This window comes from Peromyscus leucopus, chromosome X (assembly GCF_004664715.2).
Source record: "Peromyscus leucopus breed LL Stock chromosome X, UCI_PerLeu_2.1, whole genome shotgun sequence".
NCBI lineage: Eukaryota > Metazoa > Chordata > Mammalia > Rodentia > Cricetidae > Peromyscus > Peromyscus leucopus.
This window is the reverse complement of record NC_051083.1, coordinates 134,725,536-134,744,957: the sequence shown is the minus strand read 5'-3', so window position 1 is coordinate 134,744,957 and position 19,422 is coordinate 134,725,536. Positions and strand designations below refer to the sequence as shown.

Genomic DNA, 19,422 nt, shown 5'->3' with positions numbered 1-19,422 from the left:
GCGGAAGGGTGAGATTTTGGCTCTGACCTCTGACCTCTTGGCTTTCTCTTTTGCATTGTTTCTGTGTTTCTTATTTAATAAGAGTTGGATACATCAATATCTGGCGCTCAACGTGGGGCTCGAACCCACGACCCTGAGATTAAGAGTCTCATGCTCTACCGACTGAGCTAGCCGGGCAACTTTATTTATTAACATACAATCAAAATCACATTTCAGTATAATTAGATTACCACCACAAATGGGTATAGACTTTTCATACTTTTATTCATTGATTGAATTGATCATATGACTTTTCCTTTTTGTTCATGTGTGCATAACATATTTAATGTTTGTGTGTGTGTGTGTGTGTGTGTGTGTATACGTGTGCATGTGCAGATATTAGTATGCATGTAGAGATCAGAGGTTGATATCAAGTGTGTTTCTTAATTGTTTTCTAATTATTATTATTTTGAGACAGCTCCTCTCACTGAACCTGGAGATTAAATTCAAATAGGCTGTCTTTTCAGTGAGTCCCAGAAATTTTCCTGCCTTACCTCCCCAGTGCTGAGATTAACAGGTACCTCCCACCATGTCTGGATTTTTTAGTGTTGTCAAGAATCCAAACTTAGGATCTCATGCTTGTATTGTAAGAACTTTGCTGAAGGAATATGGTTCCAGGCTCTCATATTTCATCTTTAATTTATTAGTATGATAAGTCACAATGATTGATTTTTTTTTTTTTTTGGTTTTTCGAGACAGGGTTTCTCTGTGTAGCTTTGCTCCTTTCCTGGAACTCACTTGGTAGCCCAGGCTGGCCTCAAACTCACAAAGATCCGCCTGCCTCTGCCTCCCGAGTGCTGGGATTAAAGGCGTGCGCCACCACCGCCCGGCACAATGATTGATTTTTAAGGTTAAACTAGCCTTATATCTTTAATCTAACACTTGGTTTTCATAATATCTTGTGATGCAGGATGTGAAGTATGTGTGTTATGTGTGTGTGTGTTAGAATTTTTATGTTCATTCCATAAATAAAATTTGATTACATTTTTACTTTTATATGTTAAATTTTTGTTAGGTTTTAGAATTAAAATCATGTTAGGTTCAAAATGGATGAAATCAATTAATTGTACATTTTAGAAGATATTATGTAATAGTGAGGCTATTTATTCTTTGAATGTTTAGAGGAACATACTTTTAATGCCATCTGGGATTCAAGTTTTCATTGGGGAGTATATTTTTTTACAGAGTTGAAAGAATATTCAGATTATCTTTTTTTATTTTGTCAGTGTTAACAGATTTTTGAAATGTCCACTCTAAAATTTTACATTTATAATATAAAGTTCATTTCATATGTGTTGGATCTTCAAAGATGCCTTCTTCCAATTCACAACTGTGGTGGTATTGTGTTCCCCAAAATATTGTGTACTCTAATAAATTTATCTGGGGTCAGAGAACAGACAGCCACTAGATACAAAAGCTAGAAAATGGTGGCGCTCACACCTTTAATCCTAGCATTCCAGAGATAGAAATCCCTCTGGATCTCTGTGAGTTCAAGGCCACATTGGAAATAGCCAAGCATGGTGACACACACCTTTAATCCCAGAAAGCCAGCCTTTAATCCCAGGGAGTGGTGGTAGAAAGTAGAAAGATATATAAGGCGTGAGGACCAGAAACTAGAGGCTTTTGGCTGGTTAAGCATTTGGCTGGTTAAGTTTTCAGGCTATGGAGCAACACAGTTCAGCTGAGATTCATTCTGGATGAGGACTCAGAGTCTTCCAGTCTGAGGAAACAGGACCAGCTGAGGAACTGGTGAGGTGAGATAGCTGTGGCTTGTTCTGTCTCTCTGATCTACCAGCATGGACCCCAATAACTCGGCTCGGGTTTGATTTTATTAATAAGAACTTTTAAGATTCCTGCAACACACAACACTGGGTTTTGTTTGTTTATTTATAAATCTTGAAGGTACCTTTCAATTTTATTTGTTCTTTTCTCTTTCATTGCAAGATTTTTATTTCATTAGTTTTAATTTAATATTTATTATATTCTCTTTATTTTCTTTGGTTTTAGCTTGAATGTATATTTTTACTTCAAGTATACTTAAATAATGTATTTTTTATTTTTACTTTTCAAATATATGCAACCATGGAAATAAACTTCACTTTCATAATGAGTCTGTTGTTTCCCAGAAGTTTTGATTTGCTATATATCTGTTCTCATGCCATACAAGGTATTTTTGGATTTCATTTTCATTTCTTCTTTCTAATTGCTTAAATTAAATTATTATTCAAATTCATTTTATAATTATTTTTTTTTTGATGCAGTCTTGCTTTGTAGCCCAAACAAGTTTAGAATTTGTTAGTAATGGAAAAACAGCTTTTAGCTTGCAATCCTCCTGCCACAGCCTCCCAAATACTGGGGTTCTAGGTGTGTGCTACCACCATAGATTATAATGGCATTTTAAAAAACAGTTGTGTATTGGAGATAGCTTTTTGGTTAGGTATAGCATGAATCTTAAATGGTGTTATTAATAAAATCAAACCTGAGGCCAGTTATTGGGGTGAATGCTGGAAGATCAGAGAAGTAGAACAAGCCACAGCCACTTCACCTTGCCAGTTTCTCAGCTTATCCTGTTTTCTCAGCCTGGAAGCCTCTGAGTCCTTATCCAAATGGACCTCAGCTGACCTGCTTCTCAAATCCTGAAAGCTTAACCAGCCTAGTTCCTGGTTTTCATGCCTTATATACCTTTCTTCTTTCTGCCCTCACTTCCCAGGATTAAAGGCTCACTTCTTGGGATTAAAGGCATGAGTCACCATGCCTGGCTGTTTCCAGTGTGGCTTTAAACTCAGAGAGATCTGGATGGATCTCTGCTTCCCAAATGATAGAATTAGAGGCGTGTGTGCCATCATTTTCTGGCCTCTATATCTAGTGGCTGTTCTGTTCTCTGACCCCAGATAAATTTATTAGGGTGCACAATATTTTGGGGAACACAAAACCACCACAGTTAGGGATGTGAGTTCATGTCCACTTCCACCAATCAACAGTAGATTTCATCTGATTTGAACCTATACAGGCCCTGTGTATGCTGCCACAGGCTCTGTGGCCTCATGTGTACATCAGTCTTACTGTGTCTGGAAGACACTTCTTAGTAACACCCAAGCCCTCTGGCTCATGATCTTTCTGCCTCCTCTTCCACATAACTCCCTGAGCCATTGAATTCTCATTATTTTGTAGGTCATCTGAATAATATAGTACCTAGATTGTGTCTGAGACTTTGTTTTTGTACATAACACTTTTATTAGTTTTAAATTATTTTTTATAAGTTCTGTTTGAATAAGTATTTTAAATGAAAATGGAAAAGTTCCTGGCTGATGAAATCTTTTGACTTTCTAATTTTGAAATAATAGATTTATAGAAACATGCATAAACAATTAGAGATTGTTATGAACTCCACACCAATTTTACATTAGTGTATGCAGATATGTAAGAGTATTTTATGTTTAGCCTGTTTTTGGTATCTGTGGGTATACATTTATGCAATCTAGTAATGTGAATATACACACACACATACAGACACACACACATACACACATGTAGCAATTATTACAATCAAGATACAGAACTGAAACTGTCATGTTACCCATTTCTAGTAGTATCCATCCCTTCTTTTTTCTTAAAGCTACTAATATGTCCTCATCTCTGTAGTTTTCCCAGTTTAATAATAGTATAAAATTTTAATGTCATGTAACCTATTTGAAATTGGCTTTTAAAAATTTAATAGACTATATTTTAGAGCAGTTCTAGGTTTATAGAAAATGGGGTAAACTGTAAAGGTTTCTGTATATCTTCTATACTTTTTTCTGTTATTAATATTAATATTGAATATTAATGTAGTATATTTATTACTATTGATGAAATAGTAATGAATGAGTACTGTTCCTCCATACTCTTCACAAGCATTTGATGTTTTCAAAGTCTTGTATTTCAACCATTCTTAGAAATGGAAGAACTAACTCATGGATGTTTGAATCTGCATTTGCTAATGACATATAAAATATTTTCTTATGCATATTTATCATATATTCTCTGTGATAGGATATTGATGTCTTATGCATGAGCCCCTTGAGTTACCTGTAAATTGGTACATGTATCAGTAGTTAGCTTTCTTTTCATTGTTGAGTGTTATTCTGAAGAAAGAGAATAGCAGAATTTGTTATCTAGTCCCTCAATGAAATATTTTCTGTATTGTCCCAATTTGGGGACTATTAAGAGTGGAGCTAATGGAAGACACCTAACACTGCTGTCTATCTTCCACATACAGATATACAAGTGATTAATATATATAATATTCACATATACACATGAACAAGAATGCACTTTTGTGCATATATTACACACATGCACACACAAAATCTAAACATATGTTTGTATGTTTGTCAAAATACTATAAAACTCCAAAAATTTACTGATTATCATCTATAGTGAGAGAAATATTCAAATATTTAAAAGCAGATTTAGCATTTTTTTTGGTGAACATCTATTTTAGAAATGTGGCTAGACAGTATTTGATTATAAAATCACTTTAATTTATGTACATATTGTTAACAACTAAGTATTAGAAGAATGTGTTCTTAAAACTCACTGTATTGTTAAATATACAGGGAAGTGTACAAAAGTGAAAATAGTACTAGTATGAATTGCTGTGGGATGTTCTGTATGTTAAATGTGTTGCTTTGATTGGTTAATAAATAAAACACTGGCCATTAGCCAGGCAGGAAATATAGGTGGGACAAGGAGAGAGGAGAATTCTGGGAAGTGGAAGGCTGAGGCAGAGAGACACTGCCAGCCACCACCAGGAAAAGCAAGATGTAAGGTACCGGTAAGCCACGAGACACGTGGTAACTTATAGACTAATAGATATGGGTTAATTTAAGATATAAGAACTAGATAACAAGAAGCCTGCTGTGGCCATATAGTTTGTAAGCAATATAAGTCTTTGTGTTTACTTGGTTTGGTCTAAGCAGCTGTGGGACTGGCAGGTGAGAGAGATTTGTCCTGAACATGGGCCAGGTAGGACTGGAGAAAACTCCAGCTACAATGAATATCAGTGTATAGACTTTTGTGTATACATGATTTCATGTCTTTGGACTCTATGCCCTGAAGTGTGACTCTATGTTTGGTAGTGAGATATAGGAATCTGACTTTGCTTTACTTTCATCTTTTCCATTCCCTTTCTTTCCACTTTGTTATACTGCTTGATATTCCAGTGTTATGGTAAGAGTTTTGAGAATAAATACCATGAGCTTGACTTTAACAGGAAATAACTCTTTATTTCAACATCAAGGAGGAATTTAGTTCATTTTCTTTCTTCAAATATTCTTTATCAGGTTGGGTATGTCCACCATTTACAATTTCCAGATTTTTTTAAAAAGCTACTATACTTATTGATTTAATTTTTAGTATGTGTGCATGCATATCATGATATACTTATAGATTATCCTGGGGACCAAACTCAGGTGGTCAGCCTTGGCAGCAAGTGTATTTAACTGTGGAGCTATCTTGCTGGCCTACCATCTCTTGCCCCAATTTTCCACTGTTTTGGTCTCCCAAATCATGACTGATTTATTCTCTAATTGGCTAATAGCACAATGCTTAAAGTATTGTTTGAGTTATTTAATTCTGACTTGAAACAAATGTTAGTTGTTCTTTTCTGTCCCTGGAAGAGATTTCCCTTTTGAAAACAATATCTCCTGTTCTATTCTTGGCATAGTATCAGTTACTTGCAATATAGTTAATAACTATTTAATGCGTTATCTCATTTATAATTTGTTATTATATTTGACTATCTACATTGTTTATTTTCTTTTATTATGACCATACAATTGTTCAGGTTGGAGATTTCTGATCATAAGGATAGCTTAGACCTAGGAAAAGAGTAGTCATGTTCTTGTCTAAGTCTCATGTGATGTACCTCTGACTTACATAATTTTAGACCTGGAAGTCTAGACCTTATATTACTTGAATTTTTTCATTAGTATGACCAAATTACTAACAATAGTATCTGGAAGAAAGGTGTTTATTTTGGCTCATGGTTCAGAGGTCACAATCCTGTCACTACAGGCAATGCATGGTGACTGGGAAGATAGGAACTTGATTTATGGCTTGCTCATGTCTCAGCAGTTCAGACATAGGAAATCTCTAGCAAGAACCAGAAGAAGATAGCATCCTTGAAACTCAATCTCAGCAGCACACTTCTGCCATCTGGGTCACAGACTCAAAGATTCCAGTACCACCCCCAAACAGGTCTATGAACTGAAGACCAAGTACTATACAATGTGAGCCTTTGGGGGGACATTTTCCATCATTGTCTAGTTTGATTCAGTCATCCTTCAAACAAGAAAACTGGGATCTAGTTGAAGAAGTGAAGTGCCTTAAACTCAGAGTAAATATATAATCTACTCCATAAATTTATCTTTATAGCAAAAGAGATACATTAATAAAGGAATAAGCTTGTCTTTGCTATGTGGTAATTTCCTACCTGGGTATGCAGACAGGGTTAATGGTGGTGTAGAGATTAGCATTGGCTTAAGGCATTGATTAGTCTGCAGAGAAGGAGGAAAAGGTTTTTTTTTGTTGTTTATTTAGTGTGTGTGTGTGTGTGTGTGTGTGTGTGTGTGTGTGTGTGTGTGTGTGTGTTTCAAGTATCATTCTGGGTTTATATCTGAGATTCTTGAACTTTGAAATAAACCCATCTGTAGAGCTGTTGGGAGGTGTGTGTGAGTGAGTTGAAGAGGCAAGTAGCAGAAAAGAGGATTACTGGCTTTGGCTGAAACCTGGGTTTAAAAAACTACATGGTTTTGTTCTTCAGACAGCTATATCAGATTTTTAAATCCTTTAGTGCTGGTTTGTACATAGCCTTATCCAAATCTTTCTATCTTGCAGTCTCTGCTGCTCTCCTAGAATACTTTCCTAGCAGATCCACTGTGAAATTATATTTCTTGCACATGATTAGGATTAATTTCTAGAGGCTAGGCTGGCTCCGTGCTCTATGTGAAATATCAAATAGCAACTTGGCCAACAAGTATTTCTTTCCCTCTCAAAAGTATAACCAAATTCTCCATAAGCCTATGAACTCCTTCAATGAGTATTCATACTTTAATTGAACTACAGAAATAACATGTGGCCAGAAATTTTTCTATTTGGGCTCAGCTATTTATATGGTATTGGTTTCTGAGCAAGCAAAAATCTCATGTTTAGATCTTTATATTTTGGGGTTGAAAAATTCTTATCATGCTCACCTATCCAGATTGTGATAAGGATAAAATATGACAACAGATGCCAAAATATATCATGAATATAAAAATTATCAGCATAATAATATAATTTTAAGTGCTTATTGCATGCCTATTATGTATGGTCTACTCTAATCAATTCATATATTGTATGTATCTCTTAAATCATCATGCATTCAAAAGAAACAGAAAATTACCCTCCTCTCAGAGCTGAAAAAAGCAAGTCTATTAATTTTCTACTGCTGGTGCAAAAAAAACCTATCACAAACAGAACACTTTAAAACAATAGACTTTTTTTTAAATATGTGAAGTAAAACTTCTGTCAGCAGTGTGTTGTTTTTAGAAGTTTTGGTGAGAAATCTGCTTCCAGGCTAACTAAGACTGTTGATAGATTTCAGTTTCATGTGATTGCTGAACTCAGTCCCAATTTTCTTACTGGATGTTGACCAGAGCATTTTGTCAGCTTTTCAAGGCCACCTACATTTGCTGGCTCATGGACCTTTTCATCTTCAAATAAGCAGTTAGTTCTTACCACTCTTTGAATCTCTTCTGGCTCTTATTCTGCATTGTTCTCCTCCTTTTAATGATCCATGTAGGTATACTGGTCCTACTTGGAGAGTCCTGGGTAATCCTGGTATGTTACAGTTATTAGATTACTATTTAATTCTATCTGCAAAGCCTCTTTGGCCATGTGATATTAACATATTCACAAGTGTAATACTAGGAGTTAAAGATCATGGGAAATATAATCTTGATACTTTGCTAAGAACCATTTTTGTTCAATTTTACTATTTATCTTTGTAGACATAATTAAAATAATATTATTAAAGCATAAATTAATGCTATTCATCACTCAACACAATGTACTTAAGGCACTAAGGTTGCCTATTCATGTACTTTTTGCATTGTTTTGTTTTATAATTTTCTTTCTAATTGTATCATTGTCTACTTATACATAAAGACTGTCTCCCCCAGTATCATGGTTGTTTATTACAGTGGCTTTCTATATATAATGGTGCACTTAGTACTCATATATCATTACATTTTTCTCATTTGGAAAAAAAAGATTACACCCCTATAGTCTTTAAGGTGTACTTGTCTTCTGCTATCTTTAACTAGTTTATCATTGTACACTAGTGTTACTGCATCACAAACAACAAAGCAAACAGAAGTTGTATCTGATCATCTAGTCTCAACTGCTGCTGATGTATTGTGGTCATTTTAGCAGTCTCTACTATTGTGCAGCATCTCTACTTCAGCACAGTGACCTCATGAACATGCACAAATGTTACATGTCATGTTAATCTGAATATGATTATATGGGAAGTAGTCTGCATGCTTAAGCATGGTCATCTTGACACAAATCATAGGCAACTGACTATGTATTTCTTTATTTTTGTATTTGTATGAAAAAAATCAACTAAAAATGGAGTACACAACTTTGTCTTACTCTTTGTAGGGAGCAAGGATCCAAGATTTAACCATAGTGTATTGTATTAACTACAATTTCAGGTTACTAAGAATTATTCATTATACACCTTTACTATTTTTGATTTTTTTAAAATAATTATTTTACTTCTTGAAATTAAAATATAGTTACATAATTTCCCCATCCCTTTCCTCCTTCTAGCCTCTCCCATGTAACTTCTTGTTCTCAAATTTACAGCTTCCTTTTAATTCTTGTTATATATACATGTCTTTATATATTTATGTGTATATATATATATATATATATATATATATGTATATTCATAGACATATAAATACTACCTACTCAGTATGTATGGTGTTAGTTGTATGTGTATTTTCAGGTCTAACCACTTGGTATTGGATAACCAATTGGTGTGCTCTTCCCTGGGGAAGACTGCTTCTACTCTCAGCACTCCTTAATTGCCTGTAGTTTTCTATGTAGGATTGAGGCCTTCTTAGCTATTTACCTTCCATGTTAGCATATCTATATGTGCTACCCTTGTTCAGGTCATATTTAGGCAGCCATGTTGGTGAGATGTCATGGGTGTAGCATCTCTGACATTTCTAGTAGACATGGACTTATGGAAAGCTTTCTGTCCATTTTGTCCTATTTGTCAGCAGTTGATTTAAGGATACTTTGTTGTCCAGTGGCTAACTTTTGACACAATGAAAGTTAACTCCATATGCAGTTTCTTCAATGCCCATATTTTCTCTGAAGTAGATTGGTACTGACAGGAGCCGATATGTCTCATAGTCATAACAAAAAAGAAAAATTTTCTAAGTTATTAAAACATTTTAAATGCCACATTCTGTAGATCTCTGAAGGGTTTGAAGATGACCTGTCTATCTAAAATATATCTGCTCAATCTTGAAAACATACCTAATATGACTACAAGTTCGATTGTAATGTCTAACTACTAACTTTCATTTCTTTATATTCTAATAGTTGGTAATAATAATATTCAAGGATCAGAAAATTGCATTATTGTTAAATGAACAGTATAAGTACAATATCTTGAACAAAATTAGAAATATACATATAGCATTTTCTAACAATATCAATTTCAATATATATAATTTGTATATAATATAAAACAATCCAATTAAATGTAAAGTATTTAAAGCTAGTAATTGTCTTTTTTTAAAACAAGAACCTTAAATCTAATCTCCTTTGCTTAGCCCTTTTCCTAACCCTTAACAATAACTTGTAACCAACCCTCCTAAACAATGAAAATTATCCCAGACCCAAAACCCATTAAAAAGACCAAAACAACCACCCACCCACACCACCTCTTTGGGAATGTGGGCATTGTATTCTTAAAACTGCTTCCTGCTGGGTATGGGTGAAGGTATCTTTATTCTGAAAAGCAAAATTTTGGGTTAATCGTCAAATTCTAGGATAGGTAGCTATATCTTTTTTTTGTGCAGAGTTAACAACCCAAGAGATCTGAGCAATAGGTAAGAGCTATTACCCTTTACTGCCACTTCTGTCCTCCTCAGCAAGAGTTTTACTTTCTGTGTATCTTTCTTGTTATAGACTTTCTGTTCTGCCATCTTATTGGTTGCAAACCCAACCACATGACCTCCTTGTCACTGCCCATCTATACAGACCTCCAGGTCTTCTACGGTTGGTATTGATATAAAAGGCGTGTGTCTCCATGCTGGCTATATCCTTGAACACACAGAGATCTACCTAGCTCTGCCTACCAAGTGCTGGGATTAAATGCATGCACCACCACCGCCCAGCTTCTGCTATGGCTTGCTATTAGCTCTGACCCCCAGGCAACTTTATTTATTAACATACAAATAAAATCACATTTCAGTACAAATAAAATATCACCATAAGCAACACATTCATACATATAGAGCGATATCCACAGCAAGATCCACTACTGTAGTTTATCTGATTGTACATTATATGTATACAATATTAACCACTGTTGTTTTCTGTGCATACATAATGGATACTACTACCTATCCTGAGTATGTAAGAGACAAAACATCGTGACTGGCTTCTGAATGCTGAATGATTACTTTAGCATGAGTATTAGTTATAATATTGTGGCCATTAAATCTTGTGCAAGAATCACTCCGTTTCTGCTTACTACTCCTGTACCATTTCTATTATCAGTTTTAATAGTTGTTCCCTCACATAATGGGATAATTTTGGTGCATCCCAGAAACAAGCACAAATCCACATATACCATGGCCAGTTTTCATAATGGATCATGTTCATATAAGTCTTCTTTTGTTTCATTGTCATCCTGTTGAAACAAAGTCATCCACTGCTTGTGTGGTGATATTTTATTTGTGTTCTAATAAATAAAGCTTACCTGGAGATCAGATGAAAAAGCCAGCCATTATAAGTAAACACAAAATTCATGCAATTTTAGTGCATTCCTTTAATCCTATCACTTGGCAGGCAGGGATCTGTCTGGATATATGTGAGTTCAAGGTCACACTGGGAACAGAGCCAGCTGTGGTTGCACACACCTTAAATTCCAACACTAGTTAACCATGGAGGTCTGGAAGTCTGCACAGACAGATAAGAAGTGACAGACCTGGGTGGAAAGAGGAAGTAATGTAGCTGGACAGAGAGAGCAAATCAGATGGTAGAACAACAAGGCATATAGGCATCAGTAGACAGGAAATATCTTGCATTTGGAAGCTGCAGAGTTGGTGAAGTGAGGTTAGCTGTGGCTTTCCATATTTCCCTGATCTCTCTCAGGTTTTCACCCCTATATCTGGCTCCATGGTTTCTATTAATAAGACCATTATGAAATTCATCTACATACTTGTATGTTTTTCTTGTTAGCATACCATATCCACCCAAATAATAATCATATCACAGTTTATTTCTGTATTATGTCCATACGTACTAGCATTAAAATTGGTAGCTTATCTGTATGTGTATGGCTATGCACCACAAATACATATTCAAATTATGTTTTTTTTTTTTACATCTTAGTCATCTAAACACCTTACATCTTTTAGATATGCTCTTAGACCAACAGCATAATTCTTGCTTTTTAATCAGCTGAATGATTTCATTATTTTGTTATTTCTTGTGATATCACATGTATCCCATCTTTCATATGTGAATTGACCCATTATCTATAATATTGATGTGTCTAAACACTTTTTGTCAAGTACTATGTTTGAAGTTTTCATATGTATTTTCGCTTAAACACCAAGATTTGTGAAAATACATAATGACAGTCTAGTATTTATTTCAGAAACTGAATATTTTGTGCCTTTTATGTTAATCTGTGTATTTACTGTATATTTTGACAATAACATGGGTTTCTCTCTCCTTTGTCATTGGTTTCTACTTTGTAACATGGAATTAGCACATGTTGCAAGATGTTCTGTGTGTGCATTGTGGTCAATGCTCAGACTCCTGTGGTGGTTGTTTATGTACTGTGGATGTTCGAACATGTGCTATTGTATCTACTTTTATAACATTGCCATCTGCTTCTGGACCAAGACCATTCATTTCTCTACTCTGTTTTCAAACTGTGTACCATGTCTGTCTGTCAGGAGAATTACAGCATATTGTCATTTATTATTATATTTAAAAGGACAGGTTATGGAGCCAAATTGTATGGGTTTCAATTTCAAATTATTGGCTTACTAACATTGGGATCTTGGACATCTCAATTTGCATTTCTGTTCTTTGGTTTCTGCAAAATGGCAAAGATAATACCTCATAAAATTGTGCAGATTAATTCGTGATTGCATATAAACTATTTCAAACACTGAGTATAATGTGAGGTATATGCGACAATGATAATTATGGTGATGATATCATATCCCTTGTTTCTTATAATGACTGCCAGCCTCAGTTCTGGAGCTAAATACAAGTGCATTATGGTCAAACAATGATACTTGCAATAGTATTTAAAATAGTATAGTATGAGCTTATGCAATGGAGGACTGACTCACTTTGAGTCAGTGCTGTATAGAGTATTCTATTCTAATACTATTATTTTCTGTTCTTCTATCATCAGTTTCTCCCCTAATATATTTACACATCTTGTTTTAGGTTGTAGTCATAAATTTATTTGCTTGTAATGTCTGAGAACATACCATGTTGAAATGCTCCAATATCAGACAATTTTATAAATATGTGTTATTTTACTGCCTTTAGCATAATTGTGATGCCTTGCTGGCCTAATAATAGTATCCTTATGAATGATATTACCTTTATTCCTATATCTTGTTCATCTTGGCATATTCCTCATTAGATTGTTTGCTCATGAATCACATCCACCTACTATTGTATTACTATAACTGTATAGGTTTTTGCTCATGCACCATAATTGCCTGAGCGTACAACATGCTTGTCTGCTCATACCCCATGGTTCCTGTTCAGGAATTCTAACTGCAGGAAAGAGTGTTTTATGCATCACCTATATATAAGTTTATGTTTTCTGGTTGTTTTTTACTAGTACATGGATCTATGCTCCTGGAACATGCCTACATTTTCCTGTACCATTTCTATCAGTTCCAAAGTTAGAAATATTATCTCTTGTCACTAGACTTCCTGTGCATCAGAGTCCAGTGCTCAGATGCATCCATATACCATGACTGCTTAAGCATGTACAATGATTTCTCAGCTGTTTGATAAGTTTCATCTGCTCCTAGACTAAAGGGAACCATGATTTATTAATTTCAAAATGATTGTATGTCTAATTCTTACAGCATAATTTTAATCCATATCATGAGATTGTATAACTAAGCAACATGATCAAATGCTCTAGTACAAATGATGCCTGTTTGTGCATCATGGTCACATGTTCATCTGGGCATATGCTGCCATGTCTCCCTTATCATATGTGACATCTACTCATGCAGTAAAGATTTTTGCTCCTGTGTCATGGATCACTTATAAAGCACAAAACCATCTGACTGAGCATCACATCATGACTTTCTTCTTCCATACCATATCTAGTATCTTTGCATATCTATGCATCTTAGTTCTTGTGGTATAACTGCTATGTCATTAGTATAGATTATTTTGTGGAGATTCTGATCAAATGGACAAACACTGCTCATGGCTTTCATCACTTCTGGATGTCCATTGGATCTCTTTATATATCTTGGCCACATGTTTCTGAAGTAAATGTTCATATATTGAGTTTTTTTTAGCTTCACAACATATTCACTTGTGAATTACCTACTCATAGCTATTTTCTACTATACCTTGTCTCTTGGATCTATGTGTGTGTGGACTCATTTTCAATAATTGTATGGCTAAGCATAGTACATTATGCTGTTTTATTGTGTTTGAAGTTTTACTATGATCTTGTGCTCATTCTTCATGATTACATGAAAATGCAGCCATCTTTGTCTGCTTTGTAATAAAGCTAGAAATTTCTTCACCTTGACTACCATTTTGCACACCTTAATTATTTCTTACTTCAATGTTTTTGCCTCCTCTTGCCTCCTCAGTATCTACTACTAGATAATGGATGTCAACTCACATTGCAGAACCTTCAGTGTAAGCATCATGGTCAAATGCTCAGATTTCTGTGGTGGCTGCTCATGCACCAAGGATGTTTGAGCATGCACAACAGTGTCTACTTTTGCTACATTGCTATCTACTTCTGGACCAAAGCCATTTGTTCTGTGCTCTATGTTTTTGATCTTACCACATTTGTCTGAGGAACCATGACATCATCAGAGTAGATACATAACGCAAACTCTGAAGCCAGACTCTTTGGATTTGAATCCTGGTTTTGTCATTTAATAGTTTGATGTTCTTGAGCAAGATATTTTTCTTTCCAGGGCTTATGGTTTTTTCAACTTTAAAATAATGATAATAATATTATCTCATAGGGTTATTGTTAGGACTTGACAACTTGAATGTAATATGCTTGGCATAGTGTCTGACACATAGTAAATGTTAAATGCTTCCTGATATTGTTGTATTATTTGTATCATATCTTGTTCTATATGGTCCATTAATATCTTAGTTTCATATTTTAGATGAGTATCATCTACTCCTTTTGCAAAGCTAATCATTGATTTATTGGTTTTTTTCATAACTGATAATGTTTCTCTGAGCAGAAAGAACACCATAGTTAACTACCATTTCTTACCTATATCATAATTCATATCATGTGTTTAAAGCTATGTTTATGTGTATTATAATCAAACACTTGTACTGTTTTTCTTGCACATGGACATCTGATTATAAGTCATTGTGTCTCCCACTATATCTTTTGTTCCTGCACCAGCATATTCTTACCCTATTATGCTTTCTTGATCGTGTATTATGATTGAACTAGCTCCTTTTCTAGTTGCTATCACAAAATACCCAGCAAAAGCATCTTAAGAAAGCAGAGGTTTGCTTGGCTTACAGTTTCAGAAGGTATACTTAATTTATCATGGTGGGAAAAGGATGGCATCTGGGGCAGCCTAGTCTGTGGTTGAAGGAATTTATAGAGTAGTTTGTTCTCATTTTGGCAGATCAAGAAGCAAGTGAACACTCCAGGAGCAGGGCCCACATATAACTTTCCCAGGCCCACCCAAGTGACTGATTTCCACCAGTCAGTTCTTAACTTTCCCCACAATGTGCCTCCACCTGGGAACCATATGTTCAACTATATGAGCCTGAGGGGAATATCATAGACAAGTGGTCATTCATGCTGATTCCATATCCCTGTACCATGGTTATCTCTTTGGGAAACTGGGGTTTTAATCACATTCTGTTTCTAATGGTATTGTTACTTTGGTGAAGTCTCTTCTTTCACTGAAAATATGTCTTACTTATACCCCCCCAAAAAATTACTTCAGCTGGGTGGTGGTGGTTGCACCCCTTTAATCCCAGCACTTGGGAGGCAGAGCCAGGTGTATCTCTGTGAGTTTGAGACCAGCCTGGTCTACAGAGTGAGATCCAGGACAGGCACAAAAACAACACAGAGAAACCCTGTCTCAAAAACAAAACAAGAGTTACTTCAATTAATAGATGTAGTGATGTCTCATTGCTTTTATTGCATTTTTCAGTCTTAACAATGTCTTTTAAAGAAATGCATTGGTGTAATCAATCTTCAATATTTAGCACTCATTGGACTTATTTTTCTGTATTTTAAAATATAAAATGCAGCACATATTTATAGTTACATAAAGATGCACATTGTTTAATAGTAGTTATAAATTGAACATCTGTTCAATCACCATAAAAGTGAAGATCTAAAAATTTGTGACTATTCCTGAAGCTTAGAAGAAACGCATATCTGCTCTCAGATACTTGCTTCATCACTAGGAGTAACCATTATTCTTAATCTTATTTGTTTTCTTAAATTAGTTTATTACATGTATAATCAAATATACATTAAATTTTATAATTTTGAATTTGTGAATATATTTATAAACTTTGTAAGTGGTATCTGTTTGTGTGTGTGCGTATTTGTTTATGTGTGAGCATAGGCATGCCACAGCATGCATATGGATGTCAGAGGAGATGGAAAGTTCTTACCTTCCATCTGATTTGAGATGATACTTTATTTATTTATTTATTTATTTATTTATTTATTTATTTATTTATTTATTTATTTATGTGTGTGTGTTTGTAGGGCACAAATGCTGTGGAGGTCAGAGGACAACTTCTTGGAATTGGTATCTCCTTCTACCTTTACATTGATTCTAGGGATTAATCTCAGATTTCCAGGATCACATAACAACTTTACCTGCTGAGATGTTTTGCTGGCTTAAGGTAGTCTCTCTTGTTTACCACTGTGTAAGCCTGGTTAGCTGTCCTGTGAGATTCTGCATATTCTTTATCCACCTTCCATATCACCTTAGCAGTCTTGATGTTGTGAGGTTCCTGATGTGGGTGCTAGGAACTGAATCTAGGTCTTTTATTAAGAGCATCAAGTATGCTTATCTGCTAAGCCACCTCTCCAGCCGCAGACTTAAGTTGCTTTTATGAATGATGGTTTTATGAATAGTTTTTCATAATTAACTTGGTGTATTTGTTCATGAGTTTCTTCACAGTTTAGAAGTCATGTAGAAATAGTGGATCATGGGTATAGATATTAATTTTACAATTCAATGCCAAATCGTGCTTCAAAGAAGTTTTGTATATGCTCAGCAAACTTGTTATCATGAGACTTTACATTTTTTTTGTCAAACTATGAGTATTATAATATGAGCTTATTTTGGATCTGATTTTCTTTTCATTTCTTTTTCAAGACAAGGTTTCTTTCTAGAACTTGCTTTGTAGATCTTCCTGTCTCTCAGAGATCCTCCTGCCTCTTGGTTATGATTTTTGCTATGTTTATTAATGAGGAAATACCCTTTATTATTAATGGTAACATGGAATAACTGTTTTGGAGAGTACATTTTCAAGTATTTATTTTTGTGGTGCTCAGTATGTAGGCCAAGAGCTTGTACAACATGCTAGGCAAACATGCTTTACCCATTTTCTACTGGATTTTCTTCTTTTTTTCTTTTGTATTTTGTACTATTTTCTTGTCAGGTGTTTCTATGGTTCTCTTATTGACTCTTTTCATTGTGTCTTTTCAAAAACAATGTTCTGGTTTTTGATACAATCCATCTTGACATTGATTCTTTTATAGTTATTACTAATGCTTTCCTATTCCAGGTTTCTGAAAATACTTATTTATGTTGCATAGGTTTTTATCATTGTTTATATCTGGACCATCAACCCATATGTAGTGAGTTTTTGTATATTATAGATAAGGTTGTACCTATTTGTGTGGTGCTTAAAACACTCATTGTCTAAGCACCATCTCTTGAAAATCCATTGTCTATATTTGCCTGTTTCTGAATTTTCTAGTGTATATTCTTTCTCCTTCTTTCATGACTTTAATACCACTCTGCTCTAAATACAGTTTTAAAAATGTAATAATTTTCTTCTATTTCTGGTAAAGTGTCATTGAAGTGTGTATAAGAAGTACCTTGAGTCACTTTGGATAGTATGGATGTTTTTCTAGCAGTCATTATTTCAATCTATGAATATGAGTTATCATTCTATTTATTTGCATTTTTTAAATTACTTTAATCAAAGATTTATTGTTGTCAATATATAAGTATTTCACCTCCCAGATTAAATTTATATCTCAGTATCTTTTGTTGTTGTAAATTTAACTGGGATTTTTTTTGGATCTTTAGACAGTTCATTATTAGTGTATGATAATGCTGATGATACATGTGAGTTTCTTTTGTATTCTTCTGTGTTACTAAATTAGTTATCATATCTAACAGTTTTATGACAGAGTCTTTAGAATTTAATATGTGCAAAATTACATTGTCACCTAATAGAGTCAGTTGAGTGCCTTCTTTTCTATCAGGATATTTATTATTTATTTCTCCTGCCTAAATAGCTTTATTGAATTTCAGTACTATATTTGAAAGAAGTGGTGTACATGAGTATCTTTGTTCTTAATCTTAGAGGAAAAACTTTAGAATGGGATATGAACTAGAGGTGTATCATATAGCTCCTTTATTGTGCTGAGGCACATTCCTGCTATACCTGGTGTGTTAAAAATTTTCTTCCTTTGAATCATGAGAGCATATTTATTTTGTCAAATACCTTTTTGATGTCTACTGACACTATTTTGATTTTGTTAATCTGCTATAGTATGTTTACTGATTTGCTTTATGTTGGGCCATCTTTGCATCCCAGAGATCCTTTGATCATGGGGAATTACACTTTTACTGTTTGGATTTGGTGAGGTGAGGATTTTGTATCTGTTCATACCCCAACATTACAGAAGAACTTTGGGTGACTGTCCAGATAGCCAGCTGTCTCTATCATTCCAGATTTTTGGGAGTTGCTTACAATGCTCCTCCTGTTTACTTAGGTAATATTATATCTTTGGGGTCTTTGATGTAGTTGAAGACGAAATAGTTATAGTTATAATTTTCCTTGGTTATGATAAAGGATAAATTAGATATGAAACTTTAGACTCACAAATATAGGATAGATGATAAAATATTTTCTTTAATTTTGCCAAATACAAATAGACTAGATATTGTAACTGTAATTCTTGCTTGATAACTATTCTATTATATGTAATTTTACTATGTTAAAGTTAAAACTTTCCTTTAATTAAACAGAAAAGGGGAAATGCTGTGGGATAATGCTTTTGTACAGTGGTTTAATAAAATGCTGATTGACTGGTAGACAGGCAGGAAGTATAGGTGGGGCAAAGAGAAGAGGATTCTTGGAAGAGGAAGGCTGAGTGAGGAGTCACCAGCCAGACACAGAGGAAGCAAGATGACAAGGCAGAACTGAGAAAAGGTACCAAGCCACATGGCTAAACATAAATAAGAATTATGGGTTAATTTACATGTGAGAGCTAGTTAGTAATAAGCCTGAGCTAATGGCCAAGCAGTTATAAAATAATATAAGCCTTTGTGTGTTTACTTGGGTCTGAGTGGCTGCAGGACCAGGTGAGACACAGAAAAACTTCTGACTACAAGTATTTTCTGTTTTCTCTTTATTCACTTATGTTAATTGTGATATTTGAATTTATTCATTTTTGCTAGCCTAATCTGTTAAAAAATGAATGTTGTATATGTTTACTTCAACAGCTCAATTTATTTCATTTATTTTTTATTTCTGCATTTCTATTTTTGTTTTCCAGTAGTGCAGGAAGTTTTATGAGTTGCTACTAATATTGAGGGTGAATGAGAATAGGAAATGGACCTG

The 19,422-nt window shown here is 34.5% G+C and overlaps 1 protein-coding gene and 1 non-coding gene across 3 annotated transcripts in view; one reads left to right on the top strand and one right to left on the bottom strand.

Annotated features, from left to right (window-relative positions):
* Gabra3 (gamma-aminobutyric acid type A receptor subunit alpha3) overlaps positions 1–19,422 on the top strand; it is a 235,194-nt gene that overhangs the window by 30,482 nt on the left and 185,290 nt on the right. The window lies entirely within an intron of this gene.
* Trnak-cuu lies at positions 105–177 on the bottom strand. Its single transcript has one exon. It is a non-coding gene; the product is annotated as a tRNA-Lys (tRNA).